The 21,508-nt window shown below is 39.4% G+C and overlaps 1 protein-coding gene across 7 annotated transcripts in view; it reads right to left on the reverse strand.

The window, feature by feature from the left end:
- PLXNB2 (plexin B2) overlaps positions 1 to 21,508 on the reverse strand; it is a 258,286-nt gene that overhangs the window by 174,664 nt on the left and 62,114 nt on the right. For all 7 annotated transcript variants that reach the window (XM_030479224.1, XM_030479220.1, XM_030479225.1 and 4 more), the window contains one exon: positions 2,052 to 2,174. The gene's annotated coding sequence lies outside the window, so the exon portion shown is untranslated. The remainder of the gene's footprint in view (positions 1 to 2,051; positions 2,175 to 21,508) is intronic.

The following is a 21,508-nucleotide window of genomic DNA, read 5'->3' on the forward strand; positions in this document are numbered from 1 at the left end:
TCCCATAAACTATTTTACTCTCCTGTATGAGCACTTCTATTTTCTTTGTGATGGAGGAATGAACAAAATTAATATCCACATTAATATCCTCCATGGTCTGCAGAGCAATGAGCCACATAGTCCGGTGTTCAAGCCAAACTGCTGACACTGGACTTTTAGTACTCGTTTTATTAAAAAGTGCAAAGATGCTAATCTTCCTTTCAAAGGAACAGAGCTCAACAAACAACTGGATCAGTGAAGACTTCTTGAAATATTACCTTTAATCAGCCCAGTTTGTGAAACTTGAAGTAATTTCAACAAAAGTTTGTAGTAGTTTGATGCAATTTATCAAAGATTTAATCATTGCAATATCTAAGACCAAGCATCTTTTAAACATCAGACTTCTATGATTCTATAACTTTCCAGAGAGACACAGAAACAAGCTGAGGCCCTTGCTATTATGAGACACACTTTCGTGTGTTTTTTTTTGAAGATTTACCATGGGAGAGGCAGGTTGGGAAAGGCTGACTTTCAGCAAGGCACTGATGTACAGCCAAACACACATGCACTCCTGCCATCCCAGCTGCTAACCCTGGCCAGGCAAAGGCTTTCCAAAACCATGTTAGCTATACCCACAGTAAAGCACTTCTGGCTACTTTCAGAACATATCCTCTGTTATTCACATAATTGGTTTAAAATTCCACAGCAGAAATTACTCTGCTATTACTTGCTTTCAGTGAGTCCACCCTTAGGTTCACATCTCCCACAGGACCCACCTTTGTTCCTTAGTGATACTCATCTTCCCCGATGTGTATTTCTAAATAAGCTTAAATAGTGGCTATTTTTGTGTTTTTTCCTACATTTTGAAAAAAATCATGATTTTGGGTACATAAATCAATGTGTGACTGCAGAACGTACTATTCGGGTTTTTAGAACAGCTGTCTTCACTTCTATTCATTCTGCAGCTCACATGCATGTAAAACTGTATTTTGATCCCTCACTTTCAAATTAGTTTTTAAGGGGAAGTAAAACTTAATGCACAGAAGCATCCAGAAAAAAGAACAAAACCCAAACCTCAACAAAACTCTTCCCAAACTGGCATGCAGCCAGATACTAGCTAAACACTAGAATACACTTGATTTTTTATCTTGGCTCTTTGTAAATTTTCTCTCTCACTATTTCACTTCTCTTTGGCGCTGGACTGGAGACACGTGCTTCTCTTGCTGGAAAGGCTAAGTTGCTATCTTCTGAAAAGACCAGTCTATGGTCAATTATTACCATAACAGAGATTAAGGTGGCACAGGTGATCTCAGCGAAAGGCCTTGCCTTCCCCTCCAGGCTCACACTGAGCTGGAACCAGTGCTCCCAACAGCAGTGCTTCCAGGAGCATTGCCAGCACCAAGCAAACTGCCAAAATGGTTTTAAACCACCTTGCAGCTACAGAACAGAGAGAGAGCCATGTTTGTGCAACCCCTCTGTCAATCTTCACTTCAGGTCTCTTTGGCCACTTGAGGATAAAGAAAATTCTTAGTTGGAAAAAGGTTTTACAAGCTGGTTTCTGAGAAACCTGTCAAGTCAACACATGCTAATCAACACGAACACGTCCTGGAAAAGAAGTTGATAGAATCCTTCTGACCACCCTGAGATGCAGTCAAACCTGCACACCTTCGAGATTCAGGTCAATCACACATCTGCTCCACATCCCCCGGGAGACTCAGAATGTAAGTGCAAAATTAGGGCAAGCATTAGCACAGCAGTAGGCTGGAGCATCTTGCTGGCAGAGGCACAAACCTGCTCTTCTACCCAGCACACCATCTATAAATAGGTTTATGAATAGAGAACTTCTGCCAAGCTGTTCATTCCTTCTTTTTTTTTCTTTGCTAATTTTTAATGCCTCTTGCAAGATTGGCTCCTAGAAGTTTTATCTCCATTAGTTGTAATAAACATTTATTATATGCTCCAGCAATGTCTGAAAGTCTTGATGAATAGCAACAAATTTCCCTAGAAAAATGGAATATAATTTCCCATTTAGAAAACTCTACAGTATTTAAAAAAGGAAAAAGGGAGCTTACCTGAAAAAAATCTTCAGGAGGAGATGATGCGGTGTTGGTGTTTAGTCTTGTTCAGCTGTGCTCCAGCGGGTACCAGGCGAGCCCCAGAACTGAGCCCTGGGCTGCCCCACTCGCTCTTCTCACCTGGAACAACAGAACAGACTCTCAGCTCCCACAGCACAGGAGTGATGCAACATCTCACATTCGAGACCCAGTGATGGACATTTACACTGTCTGACTGGTGGAGATTCAAAACAGCCTTATAAAAGGGGAAACTTGGTACAGCTGCCAGTATCAATAAGGGTGGTTCTCTGCTCTTCTCTACTGTGGTGCCCTCTCAACTTAAGATGTCCTGGGAACATGCAAAGCACTAGAAAGCTATTTACAGAGCATCCTAACTTTGCCTTGGAAGGGCCACTTTTCTAGAAGACCCATGACAAATTTACCCAAGCCCAGTCTGTGCAAGAACACTTTATGTAAGAATTTGACTTTGAGCTGCCAATAGTTGGGTAACCAAATAATACACTGCTAGTTTCAAATAGGGGCATTAACCAAGGACTTAAATTACCTTTCACTTTCCTCTACTGTCATTCTCCTGCACCTCCTTTTTTTCCCGGCTTTCCCTCCCAACCCTTGCATAGTTCACCATCCATTTTCAAGGTTGGATGCCTAAATGAAGCCCTTTATTAAGGCTCAATTTTCAAAAGTAATGTCACCTTGCAGGTTCCCTTCACTTCAGAAATTAACTTTTAGGGGCATATTATCAAAAAGCCTACATCTATACTTATTTCAGCTTTCTGGGGGTTAATGAGTATGGAAAGTAAGGTTTAGCCTGATGAAATTTTTATTTCCATCTAAAAATAAAAGGAAGTGCATAGCAAAGAACTTCTTCAGTTTCTCCATATACCTGCTCTCATTAGAGAGTAATAGAGACATTATTTAAAAGATGAGCTATCTAGGGAATAACGTGCAAGAATTCCGGTCCTAAAACATTATAAAGACAAGATACTTAAATAAAAAATAAACTGACTTTTTCCATCATTAAGGAGAAGAAATGCCATGTAGGATTGGAAAGTTCTCCTCAAGTCCAACAGAGTCTTCTTTATGTTGCTCTTCAAAGTCTAACACTCCTGCCATCTCTGCCCTCATCTCCCTTGTCCAAGAACCACAGATACCTTCTCTCCTTACCCTAACCAGCACATCGGCCATTGGACTGCTACTGCTGCAAGGGAACACCAAGGCAAGAAAGGGGTAATCCCCTTAGAAAACTACTCACAGAGGTCTACCAAGCAAGAGGATACAAATTCTTTCTTCCCTCATTTTTCAAGAATCACAGCTGCTGCTGTATTCTAATCAAATAAATTCAAATAAACACCATCACCAGCTCTAAAGCCGAGCCTTAGCCTCAAACAGCGTCTCAGGAGACTGTTTTTAGACATGGAAGGCTTTTTCTTCAACACCTCTATAGTTTGTTTCAAAGCTCACTGTATTAAGTGGGAATAGTTGAGATGCAAAGTCAAATTTAAACATCCTGGGAACAGCTGTACCTGACATGCAGCTGGCAGGCAGGTCTGCTGCAGGGATGAGGCTCTGCACATGAAGTCATTAAACTGGGATTCCTAATAATGTGTAGGAACCAAAGCATGGAAGAGAAATCAGTTCATGACTTAGACCCCAGCAGCAAGAGAAGTTTTGTTTGCTTCTCTGAAAGGAGGACAGCCGATACTGCTCAAATCAAAGCCTGGATCCAGAATCCTCCAGGCTTAATTAGAAGATCATGAACAGTACAGAACACAAAAAATGATCATTTTTCAAGTGAATTTAGTGGAATGAGTACTGTTACATTTACAATCTACTCTCCTCAATCCACCTTTTTTCTTTGCTAATGATACGGAGTTGGCTGCAGATGCAACAAAACCTGTCAGCAACAGCAGCATGTCCTAAAGCAAGTCTTCCCTATTATTCCAGCTGGCTAGATGAAGGTCACCGACACTGCTAACACCTCTGATGTTTTATAATCAATTGTTAGCATTTATGAAGCAGAAAATACCCCTAGCTCTGAGCACACTCAGAAAGAAAGAAACCCTTTTCAATTATATTTAAGCTTGCTCTCTCTGATAGCCAAAACACGAAACATGAGGCAACCTAGCAAGCCAAATATTAGTGAGATTGGTTTCTGGCAGCCAATGCCATATTCTGTTTGTATATAAACACTTGTAGTTTATCCGCCTCTTTAAAATAACTGCAATATGAATCATCATAAGGACAGCAGCAGAGAAAACAGCCAAATACTTGTAGCTCAAGTAAAATACCATTCAATTCTAAAAGCAACTATGAATATCAGACTATCAGCACACTGCTAACACCAAATACCTATTTGAGAAATCTAGTATTTTGTAGAAGAGACTCTTGGAAGAGAAGCTGACCGCTACCTATCCCTTTGCTGGTGGTAAAGGATGACAAAGCTCTTCCCGTACATCATATATTCATCCTGTGCCTGCTTTCATCTTCAGGATGGGAACAGAAACTGCTTCCTTTTAAACTATTATTCCATTGATTTTTAGCCAGCTGTTCTATTCCACTGCTATAGGGAGGATGGAGGGCTAAGGAAGAGATTTTCAAACAATACTTTGTAAACAGTCCACAAGTCCCATTTGATTTATAAACTGCCAATGCACTGGATGAGTTCAGCTGCTGGAAGCCCTGGATTTGACAGCACTGCCCTCACCCAATGGTTCAAAGCAATCGTTTTGAATTAATACAGGGCCTCAGAGAACACAGGGCTCTCCACCTCTAACTTAAGGCCTCCTAAAGATCTGTATTTTGGCCAAAATTCTTGCTCCTGACAGTCCTTCTCATCCTCCAGCTCAGAATTCAAACCACCAGTCAGCTCTCGCCTTTCACAAGAGCTGGTTGCTGTACGGTGTAATGTTTGCATCAAATACAATTGCCAAAGGCACTCCAATTTACACTAATAATTGTCATTAGGAGAAGAAAAAAAAAAAAGATTGTATTTTTGTCAGAAAAGAACTATTTCCTGATGTTTAGCATCGGCAGGATAATGGTCATGGGCAGCATCTTGGCTCAGCAGGCAAAACTAGTAGGTGGTAAATGAGAGTGCTGCAGAGGGGACAGATCTTTTTCCAGGGGGGAGAGGGAGCAGTGTCTGCTAAAGGAGGCACCCTGACGGCAGGATATTTGTGCATCCGTTCTTGTGTCAGTCTAGGAGGAGGGAATCATGCAGAGCCAGCTGCAGGGGTGTATGCTGCTGTCGGGAAAAATTAGAAGTCTAGCAATGAACTATAAAGAAGGGAGAAATGACAGAGTGAATGAAAACCCCATGATAAACCCATTTAGGCTCTCTTCTCCCCAGGGTGAAAGATGAAGTCTAATCTCTTTGGCATATATCCTGGTCGAGACTCAAACAAATACGCCTTGATACGCACGGATGCACGCCCCTAGAATGTGCAATGACAATGTCCACCAAAAGGATCCGTTAACTGCAACAGTACGGAGCAAGAGTCCTTTTTCTGCACGTTTAGGTAGGTTCTGGGGAAAGATCAGAGCACACTAAGATGCTTTTGATCAGAAGAAATCTCATCTGCTGCCGAACACCTTCTTTGTGTAAATACCTTCAAAAGAAAGCTTTTCCATTTGAATATCTCAAGGGATTGGAGGAGGAAAGGGAGAAAAGAGATAGGGGGACTGCAAGACAATGAAAAGCAAGCAAATTAAGGCTCTGGTATTTCACTCTGATTTGACTGCAGGAGAACTTTCCAATTTCATGTGGCATTCCTTTGCCTAAGAGAATTTCTGGCTGAGTTAGTCAGGTCTGTGTAACTTCTTATCCTGTTTAAGGTAGAGGAGTTTATTTCTCCTTCATTAATACACTCATAGAAATTAAATATTCCAAATATTCCTTCATTGTGCTTGGTAGTAAAAACAGTGTCCAGCTCTCTGTTCATACTGGTATTGAAAAATAGGGAAAGAGTGGGCAAGTAAAGCAGTGGTCTTTAATATGCTCACCAAAAGCCCCGGCTACAATTCCAGCCCTAAGCCTATGACTGGAAGTGTGTGGTAATTTTTACTTCTGCCTGTCCTGACCTCTATTAAAGCCTCAGGGCTGCTGAAACTTTCAGGAGCGGCTAATGGCCTTCAGGAAGCCAGATGGTGCAAAATGGAGAAGGGAGGGAGGGATATACTCTCATACCTTATTTCAACTTACATATAAAGACCCATGGCATTAAACACATTTTTTACCAGGAACAAAAGAAACACACTTTGCCCAGCATGCCAACATTGTAAATTATGCCACTGTATGTCCTTCAGTATATGCTCTTCCAGATACAGTTTTATGAGAAAGTTTTGTTCATTCATGAGTGTGAGAATTAGGAAAAAAAGACATCCCAGAATTTATTTTTTTTAGGCAGCTTTTCTATAATATTTTTCCCAGTGGTGTAAACTATCAAATGTAAAAGATATTTATGCTACCAGGTGTCAGATTAAGACACTGCTGACCACATTCGTAATTACCTGGTGTGTTATACAAGCACTTACACCTGTGCAGTGTGGGTCTAGCAGCTTAAAAAGACACAAATGCTCAAAAACATTTAAAAAAAAAAAAAAAAAAAAAAAGCACCCCAAGCCCCCAGACTTATACTCTGACACTCTGGAGGACCTGAGCCATTGATTCATTAACACCATGAAGGTGTAAATGGGACACTGAAGTGAAGAATATGACCCTTTGATGAATTAAAGCAAATAAAAGTTACCTACATGCACGGTAGCTCAAAAAACAGAGCTTGGAGGGCCACTGTTTAATCAAAGTTATGTGAAAAAGCACAGAAATAAACCACAAGTTTCTACAGTGAACAACAGAAATAAAACTGGAAACTTCCTAATCTACAAAACCATATCACTGTCAAATTGCAAACAATACTTGTTACAGCTACACAGTTATGTTTCACTTTCTTTTTTTCCCCCCTAAGGTAAGTAAGGACAGGCAAATGTATAATATTAATATAAATTCAGGAAATACTTTCATAGTAAGATATCAAATATATTATGAACGGAGGGAAAAGGAACATGGTAATTTATCTGACTTGAAAACAGCAGTGTCAAATTAATTTAAAATTCAATTTCAGTTTAAAGCATTACAAGGAAAAAAGAACCCTGTGTATCATAGGCTGTAAACTGAAATCCTAGCAAGGTTTTTCCCTGCCAATTAGTTGCGTCTCAGCTATAAAGTCAGACTGCAGGTGCTTCTTTTAGGAGACTGGGCTGCAAGGTTCTCGTAAACCACATTCAAAGAAATTTGTCATTTACTATTCCCAAAGGTGTTTTATTTAAACTTTTTCATAGTTTGTTACTTAACGGAAAGCTGGCATTACAATAACTCAGAGGTATCTTCTGCAAGGCACAGTATGTAATGCAAAAGCACACAGAATCCTACTCTGTAGAAGTCATCAAGAAGGTCTACGCAGCACTCACGTAAACACATCTTACACAAAAAAACCCCCAACATAAGCAAAAGCAGTTTGTCTGCAAAACCAGCTTTTAGGGTGGCATGAACAAGTAAAAAAAATAAACAGGAACTTAGGTTTTTCTTCCTTTCTAGAAAACACACCTACACAAAAGCACTTAATTAAAACTCCATGCAAAGCATTGAACACGATGGTTTGAGGGAAGAGGCAGGATACTCTTCCCAATTTTCTGGACTGAGGGATAAATAACTCTGATACAAACAACATTTAATACGCCCCAAGACAACAAACTGAACGAAAGCCTGGTCGGATTTGGCACATGACACAAAAAAGTGACCTAAGGACGGCAGCTGGGCTTCCAGCTGCCCCTTTCCAGTTCCAGGAGGCTCCCACAAGGTGCATTGGCCAATGGGATCAGAAAGGCAAGTTCTGCTCCTTGGCCACCAGCCGCTAACAACCCAGCTGGCCAGCAGGCAGCAATGGGACTGGAAGGGCACAGGAAACCTGCACTGACAACAAAAATAAATGTATACCCCTGACCTCCGCTCCTCCAAAAGGAAGCCAAAGAAAAGCTGCTATTTACAACAGCTGAGGCTGTTTTTATTTAGTCACATAGGCCTTGAACCTCCTTCTACAAACACCTTGTGAAACTTCAAAACCTTGCTGAGGGAGCAAATGAACACCTTGAGAAGATTTGGTTTTAGCAAACTCGAACTTAAGGTGTGTGCAAATTGGTACTCGGGAAACGGTAATATTTGAGGACATGAAATTTATCTCCACTGACACATCCACAGCTGGGAATCAGTATGAAGAGCTTCCTCATGCTGATCCAATTCACTTGTATTTTGAACTGGAGGGATGTGGAAAACATTATTAGAAGTAATAGAAAGTGTTTTCTTATTTCAGTAATGGCTTTTACCCTGTCTTTGAAAACTACCTAATTATGTGTAAGTTTGTGTGTAAATACCCATTATATATAATTACATTTACATTTTTCATAAAACAATAATTTCTAAAAACACTGGAGGATTAAAAAAAAAACCAAGGAGGGAGGAATTTGATATAGCACGAATGTAAAAGAGTCTCCTTCCCCTCACTTAGGGTTTTTTTAAAATACAGCTGGGCTTCCTTCTGCTCCCACAGCAGAGCATGAGACTGTAGTTATGTCCCCTCCCACCACCTCCTCACTTCCCACTTAAACCCTCACCATTTAATTGGTTTATTCATCTTTTTGCCTTACCATGCATTTTTGGACCTACAGCTCTGAGGTGGATTTTAGAAAACTTCTGCTGGCATTTACTATGGAAACTACCACCACTGCACCGATATCTATACATGTGGTGTTACAAAAATAAACCATTTGCTTTGATGTACTGCGCTTTCCTTGCTTCCCACTCCAGCAGAAAACACAAAGGACATTTAGCAATGATAAGGAATCCTACTGACATCATCAGTATGCAGTGGCATAGTCAAAAGGTTTGTCTGAATTACTCAGCGTCCTTTGCAGAATGGCCAAAACAAGCCTCAGTGTTGCTTAAGTTTCTGTGGAAACTAGGAAATGTTGTTTAAAAAAAAAAAAAAAAAAAAAAAAAAAAAAAAAAAAAAATCATCAAAATAGCCCAAATTTAAAACAGGCTGCATCTGTTACTAGGAAAACCAGGCTGCAGCATGGGGATGTTGTACATAAGAGGATACAGTACTTGCTTTCTTTCCAAGCTATCCCTTCTTCACCATGTGACTGTCTACTCTAACACTCTATTCTAAAACTTTTTTGGTTGCCAGATGTTGCACAACACAACTAAGGAGGCCTTGCAGCTGGAAATGCCAGCTGCTCCTAGGTATGATCTGCCATGGGACTAAAGCAGCCTGAGACTGGGGGACTCCTCACATGATGGAGGGAGCCTTCTGTGCAGGACATGAGGCTTCAGTTTCCTGGCAGTTTGATGGAGGTTGGGAATTCAAGGTTTACTGGACTCTGTAGCACTGTTTGATACCATCTGATCACAAGATGGGCCCAGATGTCTTGCAAAGGTCAGTACACATGGTCAGACGCAGACGCAAAACATGGTGTTTTCATAGTAAAGCTTGCCATACCGAAAGGGTTGGGTAACATGATGAAATGCTGCATCAAACACCAACCTATCATAAAGGAAAATTGGTGTAGCAGAAGAGCACAAGCAGATTAAGACTTTGCATCTAATTTTCAATCCTTTCATCTTTAAAAACTAAACAGATTGTTCTAAAATATTTTCAAATACTTCAAACCTTTCATTTGGTTTGCACACATGTGATAAAGGAGCTTCAAATGTTCCAATATTATGTTAAAAAAGTCTTATAAGTTGTCTCCAAATTGGAAGTACTTCAGAAAAAAAGATATATATCAAAAAACCCCAATATATAATCAAGTTCTTTGAAGTCACTTTATGCTCCACTAAGACATTTATACTAATTGGTGAGTTTCTCATTTCATCTTTTCAGGCACAGATCATTTCTAAATGACTGGGATTCAGGATATACTGTTTTAATACTGATGGCATACTTAATGAGATCAGATTTTAATAAGATTGTAGGCATTTATGCTAGAGAAAGGCTTTGACTTAGGGGTATATTTTTACAAAAAAAAAAAAAAAAGCAAGGTAGACAGGCTGCTGTATATCATAGAGTGAGCCTGTTCAGATCATTATAATCAACACTGGTGATCCTATTTTATATATCATTACATGGTACAAGAAAAAAAAAATCATAAATATCTATCAGTCCTCAATACTAACATGAAAGGCCTGCAGATCCATTTTTAACTTATTCTCAGCATATACACAAATGTCTCAGTAAACAGACGTGTTATGGAGTATAAACACAAGTAACTTGTGATTAACTTCACCAGATCTAATTTGGCCAATAAAAAGCTTAGCTACTTCCTAACTTGTTTCTTGACCACTAACAGAGAAACAACAGTTCAGCATCTGCATCAGGATGGACATCCCAGTTTTAGGATTAGCACTTTTTTAATCCATATCCTGCCTGTAGGAATATATAACAATGAAAAATGGGATTGCATATGGATAGGTGCCAATAGCTACACAAATGAAGCAACAGATTTTTCATAGTAAAGAAGTATATGTACAGCTACTGTGGGTTGCAAATAGACTGCAATGTATCCAGATGTTAGACTACACACAGCTAAGGAAATGCTGAGCCACATCATCTTCTAGTAGTATAGCGATTTCAGCCTTGTGCTGATTCTCCTAGAGAAATACAACCAATTAGCAGTCAATTTTGAGCCATACCAGGAACACTCCTTCAACAGTTGCAAGTGCCTTGATCATTTACAGCAGCTCTTTTTAAGCAGCTAACATGAAAAAATTAAACAGATGAGAATGCTTTACTCTTGTGCCATTCCCGAGTTTACCTCCTGCTTCTGTGCACTTCTCCCCTCCACTTGGGTCCTGTCCAGGCCACTCTCTGGGAAGGATCCCTGACCCACATTTGGAGCATGGCTTTGTGGTGGGCTTCTGCGGTTTAGTGCAGCCAGCCCAAGATCACCTGCACCCTGCCACTCTCCCCCAGCTAATGACACAAGGTCTCTGTTTAAAGGGCTGTTTGTTCAGAAGGACAACAATGGGAAGAAAAGCCTGGCCGTAACAAGAAGTTAATACATCTGCATTGCTCACAAGGAGTCATGTGCCTCCTGCATGAAAACCCTGGAAGGGTTTCCCTGCCTGCTCAGCTGTGAATTGAGACCATGTCTGGGAGCTGTCATTCGCTACAGTTTGAAGTCCTCTTTCCATAATTTAGATAAGGGTAGAAAACATCTCTGGTTCCTTTCTAGGAAAAACTGTCTTTAGAACCTGCAGAAGGTATTTTATCACTTCACCTACTCAGCCTGGAGCACAAAGCCCAAGAAAGCTCAGAGAAGGAGATGCACACACAGTCTTCCAACCCTACAGTCATTGATGATGCTGTATATCTCCAAAGCATCTGATGTTGTCTGTATTGATTTTACCTGCTACCCTGACTGAGGGAACCCACATTCTATACCTATAACCCAACCATTGCTGCAGAAAGAACTGAAACATAGATGTAGATTGATTTCTGTGTGTTTCCAGCAGTCTTCCAAGTATTTTCCATAAATTTAGATGACTGGAGAGTTAGTTGGCTATCTCCATCTTAACTTTCTTATAAATAAGACACCAAGGATAAAAGGAGATTTTGCTCCCACCAGAAAACCTTGTGTGTGCCCAGAGCTTGTGTCAGTGCTAGCTACTATTAAATTCTCAACTGTATATTGCAAGCCAGACTGAAGAGAAGGTGTCTTCCTATTTCCAGGCATTAATTCGTTCACAAATATTGTGTGCCTAGGAAAAAAACCTGTTGCGTAAGACACAGGATTAGTGCCAGGATACAAATGCACACTATTACCCTAATTCAAACATTCTCTCACCTGATCTAGTTCTGAAATGTATCAGCATCAGTTAGAGAGTAAATACTATTGTAATGAATACTAATAAATAGCCTCCAAATAAATAAGAATGAGATGTTTTTGTCTTTGCCAGGGGACTTACGTGCAGAGTGGCCATTCCCTGATACGGAATCCATCACTGTCACTTAACATGTGACTCTCTTGTAATGCTGCGTTAGGAGACAGAAAGCCAAATAATCTCTTTTGCTTTGATGAAAGCATGAGGAAGTTTATTCAGATAAAAGCAGGGAGTAATCTGTTTAAACAGCTTGGGTCCAAAGTTGAAAATTAAACAAAATCAATAGCAAATAGAGGCTTGCTGCTGGAGAATCTGCCTTGAGCATGACATAAAAAGATGAAATGCTACTACAAAGGTATTGCATGCCAGCATATCCTATACTTGAAGTTGGTGTAGACCTTCAGCTGTTTTAATTTCCATGTGTTTATTCATGTATAAACCTATACAATGCCCATTGTTTGCTAGTAATGATGTAGTTAAGGAGGCTTTTGGCTAATCTAGAGGTAACAAAGAACATCACAGTAAATTGATATTTATTAGAAGAACAAAGAAAGAAAACACATAGTGAAAGCCTTCAACCTGTTCCCACTATTTAGGCTCCAAGCTTTGGCAACACAGTTCCGGCACATCCGTATTCAGGTCAGGTTTTTATCTGAGCTACTGATGTGTGCAGAGGGAGCACAAAAATGCCTGCATCTTGCTGTCACAAAATGATTTTTAAAGAACTGGCCATTTGCACCTTTGGGAAAATATGTTCAACAAGTTTTCTCTGCCTTTTTAAGGAAAAATCAAAAATATGCAACTTATGTTTGCAAGGTAAGATAGATATTACATTCCCACTCCATACATGGAAGATTCAGCATAAACAACTATACAGAAGAGATTGCAAATGTTGACAAAATAGGTTAATACTGAACCTGGATTTGGATTGCTATAACATCCTTTCTATGCCTCAATAGTCAAAGACATGAAGGGAGCTACAAGGAGAGTAAACATGCAATTGTTAGCTGATGAATGTATTCAGTAAAGAATGCCAAGCCTAAAATAATCATTGCAGGCTTCCGAGAGAAAATATTAAATGAACGTAGACATTTTCTACATGGACAACCTGCAAAAACTTCGCTATTAACCTGCCTGAGCTTTTCCAAAACTAAAACAAAAAACAAACCCAAAGCACCTTTCAATTTCCAAAAATATTTTTCCATACTAGAGAAAGACCAGCAACAGTTCATGCAAGCTTAGCAAAGGCAGGCAAGTGTTTAGAAGCGTAACATCCAAATTTAAAGAGTGCCTGTGAACACACAGTTTATTAAATTCTTTGAAAATGCAAAACTGTCATCCTAATAACGAGAAGCATGTAGCACAAATCATCAACTTTATAACCGACTTCTTCCCAAAATCCAAGTGAAAATAGCTTTGCAGATTTTCACTGCTCTTCTCAGTAGTCAGAAACGAAGCTCCTCATGGAATTGAACTCGTGGAAAGGCCAAAATTTTCCAGAAGGAAGAAGGAGGATGACAACATATTAGGCTGGCCAAAATAAATAGTTTCAGATTCTTGTTCATCAAGTAGAACACTGTGAATGGTATTTATATCCTTCTGTAGCAAAAAAAAAAAAAAAACCCAACCCAAAAATCACATTCCTTGAACAGTGTTCTATCTTCCTAAAGATTCAGAGAGAAACATGCCGAGCTGCAGCCCTGTGAGCAGCGTGACTTGGGGTCTTGTGATTCTCTTTGTCACAGAGCTCAGAACATTTGAACAAACCCTGACACCCACCTGGCCAAGGGTTAAAACAACCTTTAGCAAGAAATGAGCCTTCATGGTTCTTGGGATGGCTTCAGGCCCATAAAGAAACAATTGCATCATGCCCTAATTATTCCATCTGACTCAATGCACAAACTGGGATCCCTCTGCAAGCATTTCAGAATATTTTGCAATATGGAGAATTAAGGTGTTGCATTATCTTTCCCAGACCTAACAGCAATTTTTTCTGCAGAGCTCATTTAAAGTAGAACCACTATAAAGAGAGGGGAACAAGGGGCATGCCAAAATTATACAGAGGATAGGACATAAGGAGAACAACTTTCAGATATAACATTGGACTGTTCTATATAGCTCTCAAAAATGGTAGCACTATATTCCTGCAGCACTGTTTCCCCCTGGAAACTCATCTAACTTCATTTCACTGAAAAAAAAAAAAAAAAAAAAAGGATTTGTTATTTCCCTCAGTAAGTAACATGTTACTCTTGCCTCATTGTGAAAATGAGCAATCTCTGCAGCAGATGATCTATCAAGCTTCCCAACTTTCCTGGGAGGAATAGTATTTTATTGTTCAATTTGATTTCTCCATAACACCTATCTCGATCTTCAGTCGTGATGTATAAGGAGTTGTGATCAAGCAGTTTAATATTAGAGAAAACAAGCTTGTATTTTACAGGGAAAACATACATATAAGGACACAAACATACAATATAGGATTGTAAGAAAAAGCTGTAGTTTCCTATATTCATATGTATCTTTCTACATGTATTTTTGCTGTGTGTGTACATTTACATTATAGATACTCTGGGAGCAGCAACAGTAACTCTGCAGGGTTGTATCTCTTTCTCACTGTATATGTATTCCTGGAATTCAATCAGTTACAAGAACAGGCAAACATTTAAGACACTGGCAGGTAGTTGCTCATGTTTCAGGCAAGGCATATATTGCTGGCTAATTTCATGCCAAAATATAATCACAAGGTCCATATATTAATTCAGTATAAACTGAGGCTGGCAAGCACTTGATCATAAGTGCCACACTATAGAATAAAACACAATAGGTGCTGTTTACATTTCCACACTAGGCTGTAAAGCAAAGCAGCCCCGGAGCAGAGATGTCCTCTCAGCAGCCGTGGCTATGGGCTGCTATGTCCAACACAGGGGCAAAGCTGCTGCCGGGGAAGGGGAAATGCTCCAGCTTACACAGCTGCATCTGCTCGAGTCTGGGAATTGAAGCCTTGCATAGGAGACTGGAATCAGAACTTCAGCAAAATGCAAAGGCAAAAAGCACTGAAGCGTGTTTGCAGCCTCGACTGCTAGCCCTGCAACTGCGGCAACATAATCCCTTCTCCCCATTCCCGGGCCACTATCTGGAGGACTTTTCTATTCTTTGGCATTCACTGCAAGGTTTTCATTCCACTTCTGTACACAAAGACCTTCCCAGGATTTATTTGCTCTCTTAACTCCCTAAAAAGATATTGCATGTCTACTTTGCACTTTTCAAACCACCTTGTCCTCATTTAAAGCCCAATTCCACAGCAAGCTCTGGGCGAGTGCACTGTGCTTGTGCCTTAGAGATGCCTCGCCTGGGCAAGCATGTTTATTTATGGATTGTAATGCAATCCTGTAGCACAGAGGTAAACAAACGAACAACCCTCTCCCTCCTGCAAAGACAACTGAAGACCTAGATTTAGTTCCTTGTCATGCAAGCCCATCAGCAGTTAAACTATCCACCTTCACCACCATAATTCAACAGCAGCCTTCTTTTTATACAACAGGATGAAAATAAAGGCACTAGTGAGTAACATTTTGGGGGTGTATATGAACATAGGAACTGGCAGAGCACAGCTTATCTATTCAACCAGTATTCCTGTAGTCAGAAGCACTTTGACTCATCTCAACCTCTACCTTGGTTAAATTTCTCTTTTGGCTTCTCTGTCATGACTGTGGACCAGGCAGCAAATGCATTTGCTTCCCCAGGGAGGGCACAGAGCACAGCTGCTCTTTGGTGACATGCAAGAGGAAACTTGGGCCTTTTTTTTTTTTTTCTCCACTTTCAATCTCAGGTCAGACCCACAGGTCACCCTGTGTACACAGGACTTTAAGTGCAGGTCAGCAGCTTGTCTGTTGCACGTAATTAAATTTGGTTTACAAGCTTGTCTAGGCAGTAAGTAATTAAATACCAGTTCTCAGACTGATCTTTTCATTGTCCTGAGTTGCCTGACAGTAGGATTTTCTCTCAGTCTGGTTTGTTCCCAAGCAAATGTGAAATTTCAAAAGAGCTACCACTGATAATTCCACAAGAACTACAAATCAACAAGATGGGTTCAGCTACCAATAGCTGTAATGACAATAATAATTAAGTATTCCTAACACAAGGTCCAAAAGTGTATCCAGATTTTCATCAGCTTGCTGGCAATGGCAACGTTAAAACAAAAGGAGAACATTCTGCCTTTGTTTTTATGATCGCCAAGATAAATCCACAGGCAGATCTAAACGAGTTATAAATTCAAATATCTTTTTTTCAAGTCAGAAATATATCAAAATTACCATAAGAATATCTGTAGATAATTTCCTAATTTGGAAAACTCATTAACCAAATAAAAGAATTACGCTGCCTTTATTCCAAGTATTATTTTAAATTATTCCTACTGTTTCACAATGTACTAAGAAGCATCTTGAATTCACAAAAAGTTACAGACTCCCTGAATGAGCCACCACCACACAGTCTTTTCAGATGTGGGACAAACCTATTTTCAGGATCTGAAACACAGCATACAAACTAGCAAAACACGTGCCTGCCTCCACTGTAACAGCACTTCATCAGCAGCCCCCGTGCAGTGTCCAGTTAAAGGACATAGCTGTGTTTTCAAAACTTTAAAATGCAGTCTATTTTATTCTGCAGCATTCTATATTTTTCCATAAATTGCAGAGACCCCACATTAGGTTTTGGAGAAAAGAGCGCACATACCAGAGGAGTTTGCCTTTGTACATAAAGGCAGAGGTATAGACATGGCTTCCTACTGATAGACCATACTCTAAGGTCAGGACCATACTCTAAAGCAAGTGGGTTCTCTTACTCATTTGTACAACTGCTCCAAGCTTCTTTCAAGGTATGGTAACTGTTCCCAATCTCCCTAAGCCAAAGGGAGAGGAGGAAGGAAAAATCTGGCTCTTTGCGCAGTTATCCCATGTTAACCGGACACGGACATAAACAGGCATCATCTTTTAGAGTTATCCCTTCAAGGTGCCTTGGGAAGAGCATTTCCTACCTTCTGGCTTAGAAATCAGTTAGGAATAGGATTAGGGTATGCTTCCTCACACAGATTTACACCAGAACAACTAGGCCAGAAGGCTTTGCAAAGACAGAGTTTGAGGGGCGCCTCAGGATCCACTAATGAGACAGAAATTAACGTAATTACCTTGTTCCTTCTCAAAATAGAAAGCTATATTCCTACAAGCCCTGAAAAAGGCCACAGAATTAAAAAATTTACATGGGAAACAAAGAGCAACAAGATTCGTATCAACAGACCTTTAGACACGAGACTAAAGTGCCTAGCAGTTGAACCTGCAGAAGAGATGTAAAAGGATGTGATCAAGGACAAACAAGCAAAAAAACCCCATACAACTAGGTCCATTAAGAGCTAACAAACAAAACAGCCCCAATGCAACCTCTGATGCACTAATTCCCTAAACCTTCACTTCTCAGAGGCTGGGGGGCACATGGCAGGTGTGTGATGTGTAGAGGGATCATTCACACAACTCCTCGTTCCCACGCTTGTCCTCATGGTTGACCTATGTAGATACTTCACCATGTAGATCTTTGATACAACTATTCTCATTTTTGCTTGCTTTTAATTCTAATATCTCTCATAATTCTCATAAACAATGCAATTTCTTTAAAGCACCAGATACTCTTCCATGACAATTTCCAACACCATTCCAAAATGGCTTCATTATTTGTCCTGATTTGTGTTCAAATCACAGACTGAGTTTTTGAAAGGAAAATGGATGCTCAAATACAGAACAAGCACATGGAGTGCCCAATTTACATGGTTGGTTTGGGGGAATTTTATTAATTGATCTATTCAAATTTTAAAAATAATTATTGAGTATATTCTTCACAACTACAGTATTCTCACAATGTCTCTTAAATATTTTGTATTTCCCTTGTGACATAAGAGGATAATATATAATTTAACTCACACTTGAAGGAGGGAGATGTGTTTCTCTTTGCCTCCTATTTCCACCTATTTTTGGATGTTTGGCCACAAATAATATATGGAGATGAGCTCTTGCTCTTAATCTCAGCATTTCCACCATCCTGACCCAGAGATAATATTCATAGAAAGGAACTGCTAAGATGCAATTTCTTTAAGACTACACAGGGAAAGGGGTGTATGTGCACATGAATCTTAAATAATCTATGAAAACCCCTCCACAAGCTCCTTGGACAGCACCACCAATACCTCCCTAGCACCAGCCACCTATTTAACAGAGACAGTTTACCCAGTGTGGATTACTCAAACTATCTTCTGTTTCTACAGTGGAGTTTAGCAATTGTGATGGGTGGCAGGCTGAGAACTCAAAAATTACATTCACATAATCCCTCAGAAAGAAGTGATAACTCTGCATGGACACTGTTAAGCTGCAACAAGTGATTCCAATAATAAGCGTATGTTTACCATGTAATTACTGTCTCTCTAAATCCCAAAGGAGCAATATGTGAAGACTTACGTAAAGTATTAATGCAGTTTAAAAAATTATTTGAATGCATACAGAGTTATGAGACCCTAAACAATCCTACTTATATTTCAAATATGTGTATCTGAGCTAACCAGCTTGTAAGGTAGTACACCCAATCATTATGGACTGCTGACTATAAAAAAGTGATCTGTTAAACTATTTTTATTATGACAATTATAATAATCTCTTTCATGAGGCATGCTACCATTCGTGCAGGCTATGATCTGAATAAGAAACAACATCAGCTGATCCACTGATGCAATAACATTCATCTGCAATTCTACACACATACACTGTGGGTTTCAAGTATTGTATAAGGCACCTTTGAAGCTGTAGCCCTGAAGATGGTTCAAGCTCACAATCAGCCAAAGTGATTTATTGATGACTATCAATTATTCACTGTGATAAACACAAACACCACCAGCAAGTTCTTCTACTTGCTAATGCCAAACCACACATGTGGCTTCTGTAGTTTCAATATCTATACCCTATTTTTTCTTTGAAGACTGTCTGAAATAGCCTGAGTTCTCGGATGAAACATTTGGACATATGAGAGCCTCCCCACCCTTCTGCCTCTTTTCTGTAGTTATAATGGTAGTTAATGAGGTTTCTAACCACTCTCAGAGAGACAACAGCTATGGCACCTCTTCTTCCTTCCCCACTCGCTGGAGAGAAAAATTTATGGAATGTATTTAAATAATGCAGTTGAAATTTTTTTGAGCAAAACCCCCTTCTTCATCTTGAATTACTTATTTGTAATGAGTTACTTGTTCAACACTGGCCAAAATAAAGTTTATCCACTTACAAAGAGCTAATCAAGTCCGAACTCTTAGAATTCTCTCTCAATAATGTTAATCTCTCATTGTTAATTCAGCATGTTAAGAGAAAGGAAGCTGATTTTAATTCATTTAACAGAACCCCAAAGACTAGATTGTTCTGTTACGAACAAATGCTTCAAAGATTTTCTGCCAGTGCTGTTTCCTCTCCAGCTGGGAATAAAGTTTTCCCCCCTATTAATACAAGTCATTCTCTGCCTGAAATTCATCTTTGAAGTTTCCAGTGATCTCAATGTTCTTTTTATGAAGACAGATTTCTTTTTAGTACATAAGAATTCCTTTTTATAATATGATATTTTAATTTGTATTTGTTGATAAAATTTAGAAAACTTGAACTGTTTCATATGATGTCTACTAAAAGTATTGAGAATGATTGTTGATACCTATACACAAATGATCCTCAAAGGATGTTGTCCTGGTACTTTCGAGAAGATAACCATGTTCTGCAGTTGCAAAATACCTATCCCTTTGGGCATTTGGGTAATGTACACTGTGAGATGATGTGTGACATTTTCATTGGAGTCCTGTGAAAGGTGATAGCTGCAAGGGAAAGTTGTCTGACACCAGTAACATGGAGAAGAACAGTGCAACTATTCCACATAACAGTCATTTAACCTCACAAATTAGAGCAGCAAAGTAATTAATTCCCATAAAGCAAAGCACTGCAGGTCCAACAACAGTCTTGTCTCTGGAATTCAATTCTACCATGAGAAATTGAAAGACTGCCAGTATTTTGGAAGGTTTATACTACACCAAAGGTGGTAACAGAGATATCTTTTGCCATAAACCAACCGGTTCAATTAACAGCATAATGGGGCAGCGTGCTCCTCACTGTATCTACCCTCATCACCCTGAACCTTTAAATGCTCTCTCCAAATTCTCCTCTGGAAAGAGAAAGTTTGCTGTATTTTAATCTGATATTAGTCTTCAAGCATAAATAATATATGCAGATGAGCTAAAATGTCTCATTGATTAAAATTCTACACTGTGAGCTTGTCACATTTCAATGTGCAAATTGCTTCTGTCTGGCCTGCATTCAGAAGTCAGTCATCTAAAAATATATATACATACTTTCTTGATTTTAAGTTTGGTATCACAGCTGAACCACAGATCAGAATCAGAAGACATTTTTCTCTACAATGAATTTGTAAGAAACAATGTATCTGGTCAACCGATTACCTAATGAAACAACAGTATTACATGATGTGGCTGCCTTCACACAGCTGTGAAGAACTCAGCTAAGTATTGAGTTAAAAGTTAACCTTTAGTTTTCTACCATGTTTTTCAGCACTTTAGCTATAAGTCCTCAGAGAGCCCAAGAAATCAGGAAAGACAGCAGGCCATGGATACCAAATGTGCATAGTAATAGCTTTTTACATGCTCACAAGCAATTCTTAAACACCAAGCACAGCTAGGTAGTTTCTTGGAAAGCAAACACAAGAATCATCCCTAATAAGAACAAGGATTAACTATCTGATCTTAAGTATTTATGGTTAGTACTGCAGAGAGACTATATACAAAATGCAAAGGTGGTCAGAGAATCATGATGTATGTTACTGTGCCACATGCCCAAAATGCTTGCTTGTGGGACTCTGAAGTCCAATGTTCAAAGACTGAAATGTTCCTCTTTAAAGCAGTGGTCAGACTTGCACAGTTAACTTCAGTAAAAAGTGATGTCAGAGAATCCATATGTTTGTCCTCTCAGAGTAACTTGTTAAAACCACCTCAGAAGAAGAAATTATTTCAAAGTGACTGCTATTTGAGAGCACCATGGTCATAAAAGCTTTTCTTGCAGGGGTTTGCTTTTAGGTGGCAGCTCAGATAACCAAGTTATTTTCTAGATTCAGAGGACCTCCAACAAACTCAACATTTTGTATAAACCTGAATGCTGTAGGGTAGCCAAAAACTCAATAGAAAAAATACAGTCCTGCCTTGAAGAACAGATGTCTCACAGGAAGGCACACTAATTCAAACATGTTAACGGAAGTAACAGTGTTAATGGCCATCAGCAAGAGAAATGGGGGGAAAAAAACGTATATAAGCCACTGTCGTGCTTTCTGCCAAGAGTTGAAGAAAAAATATGCAGAAACATTCATCCCTCTCTGGAGGTGAACATAAAGCAAGATTTGGTAAGGCTTCCATATTTACCTCCTAGAAAAAAACCAGAATCAC

Source organism: Strigops habroptila, chromosome 3 (genome assembly GCF_004027225.2).
Source record: "Strigops habroptila isolate Jane chromosome 3, bStrHab1.2.pri, whole genome shotgun sequence".
NCBI classification, from domain to species: Eukaryota; Metazoa; Chordata; class Aves; order Psittaciformes; family Psittacidae; genus Strigops; species Strigops habroptila.